We start from the raw sequence: 2,500 nt of genomic DNA, 5'->3' as shown, positions 1-2,500 counted from the left end.
ACACAGAGAGACAGACAGGTGAGACAGACAGGTGAGAGACAGACATGTGAGAGACAGACAGGTGTGTGTGTGTGTGTGTGTGTGTGTGTGTGTGTGTGTGTGTGTGTGTTGATAAAACCGTGAAACATATTAAACAGTTAAAGTCATTAAAGCAGAAGGAGAGTTCCAGTCTGTTCACTGCAGACTGAGTCACATGTTTAGAACCAGCTGGAGGACAGGAGGAGAGGTGGAGGATTATTTCTTCTGGTCTGCTGGTCTGATCTGCCGGTCTGATCTGCTGGTCTGATCTGCCGGTCTGATCTGCTGGTCTGGTCTGCTGGTCTGATCTGATGGTCGGGTCTGCTGGTCTGATTTGCTGGTCTGGTCTGATCTGATGGTCTGATCTGCTGGTCTGATCTGATCTGCTGGTCTGATCTGATCTGCTGGTCTGATCTGCTGGTCTGGTCTGCTGGTCTGGTCTTTATGGACAGCAGAACCAGGAGAAAGTCCAGTTCAATGACGTCAGGGAGGAGTGAAGATGATGTCATCCTTCTGACGGTGATGTCACATCCGGGAGGATCTCTGATCTTCTGGCTTCATGCCTGAGCTGCTGGTTCTCAGATGGTTCAGGTCTCAGTCTGATCCAGACCTCCTGTCTCTGAGTTGTTATGGAAACATCTCTTATTCCCTGCTGAACTGTTTACTTTTATATTTCTTTCTTCCAATTTTAGGTTTTTATTTTGTTTGTTGTTTCTTTTCACTCCTTTATGAAGATTTTGTAAATTATTATAAATATTTTGTTTGAGCCTTCAGTCTGGTTTCCCAGAATGCCTTTCACCACCCAGAGACAACACCCGGGTTTTGAAGCAGCTGTGATCAGATGTAATGAAACGAGGTCTGGATGGATTTACTTCATTTTACTGACTTTTACTAATTTGTTTTGAATCCAGTTGATTTATCAACATGAATTACCTTCTTCTGACTCCTGTGGCTGATTATTTATACTTTACACAAACCCTAACCCTAATGTTCTAAATGTTCTAAATGTTCTGAATGTTCTATAATGTTCTAAATGTTCTATAATGTTCTAAATGTTCTATAATGTTCTAAATGTTCTGAATGTTCTATAATGTTCTAAATGTTCTATAATGTTCTAAATGTTCTATAATGTTCTGAATGTTCTATAATGTTCTAAATGTTCTATAATGTTCTGAATGTTCTAAATGTTCTGAATATTCTATAATGTTCTAAATGTTCTATAATGTTCTAAATGTTCTGTAATGTTCTGAATGTTCTACAATGTTCTAAATGTTCTATAATGTTCTAAATGTTCTATAATGTTCTAAATGTTCTGAATGTTCTATAATGTTCTGAATGTTCTATAATGTTCTGAATGTTCTATAATGTTCTAAATGTTCTAAATGTTGTATAATGTTCTATAATGTTCTAAATGTTCTGAATGTTCTACAATGTTCTAAATGTTCTATAATGTTCTAAATGTTCTATAATGTTCTAAATGTTCTAAATGTTCTATAATGTTCTAAATGTTCTATAATGTTCTAAATGTTCTATAATGTTCTAAATGTTCTGAATGTTCTATAATGTTCTAAATGTTCTATAATGTTCTAAATGTTCTAAATGTTCTATAATGTTCTAAATGTTCTGAATGTTCTATAATGTTCTAAATGTTCTATAATGTTCTAAATGTTCTAAATGTTCTATAATGTTCTAAATGTTCTAAATGTTCTAAATGTTCTATAATGTTCTAAATGTTCTATAATGTTCTAAATGTTCTATAATGTTCTAAATGTTCTAAATGTTCTATAATGTTCTAAATGTTCTAAATGTTCTATAATGTTCTAAATGTTTTAAATGTTCTGAATGTTCGGTTCTAAAAGCAGAACGTTTCTGACCTGAACCTGGTTTATTTTATTTTCTGATGCAGGAAAGTTAGTAAAGTAAAGCTGGTTCTCGTCTGGATACTCAGTAGAAGTGGAAGCCCCGCCCCCTGGATCTGGTTGTCATGGTTACCTGTGACAGAACAGCAGCAGTGACATCAGGGCGGCCTCGGAGCCCCGCCCACTGGGAGGGGCTTTAACGTGAACCGACCAATGAGAGCGAGGGGCGGCGGACAGGCTGCCAATCAGAGGCTGTGATGGGAGTTGGGGCGGAGCTACTGGGTGAAGGGGATTATGAGATGTGGGGTCAAAGGTCAGGGCTGGAGGCGGGGCTGAGGGGGTCAGCTGGGGGCGGGGTGGTGCCTGAGGCTGTGATTGGTTGTTAGTTTTAGGCTGGGCTTCAGTGATTGGCTGAGGTTGACCCGGGGGCGGGGTTAAGGTCAGGCAGGAAACAACGGTCAGTGACTTCCTGGTCTGGGGCCAGGACTCCCTGACCCCTCCGTGACCTTTGGCCTTTCTACGACCCCGCAACACCCCGCTCTGACTTCCTGTTTCTGGTCTCTTAGCAACAAGCTGCAGAGTCCTGAGAGGGAGAGGGGGGGTGAGGGGGGGGCGAGAGCGAG

General features: G+C 40.5%; 1 long non-coding RNA gene across 1 annotated transcript in view; it reads right to left on the bottom strand.

Annotated features, from left to right (window-relative positions):
- The window catches only part of LOC139667739 (uncharacterized), a 13,217-nt gene that overhangs the window by 7,616 nt on the left and 3,101 nt on the right, over nt 1–2,500 (bottom strand). The window lies entirely within an intron of this gene.

This window comes from Centroberyx affinis, unplaced genomic scaffold (genome assembly GCF_046629955.1).
Source record: "Centroberyx affinis isolate AG114_WGS23_722 - 3 ecotype Tasmania unplaced genomic scaffold, CSIRO-AGI_Caff_v1 ptg005731l_1, whole genome shotgun sequence".
Classification (NCBI taxonomy): domain Eukaryota; kingdom Metazoa; phylum Chordata; class Actinopteri; order Beryciformes; family Berycidae; genus Centroberyx; species Centroberyx affinis.
The sequence above is the reverse complement of the archived record's forward strand: the minus strand, read 5'-3'. Positions and strand labels throughout refer to the sequence as shown.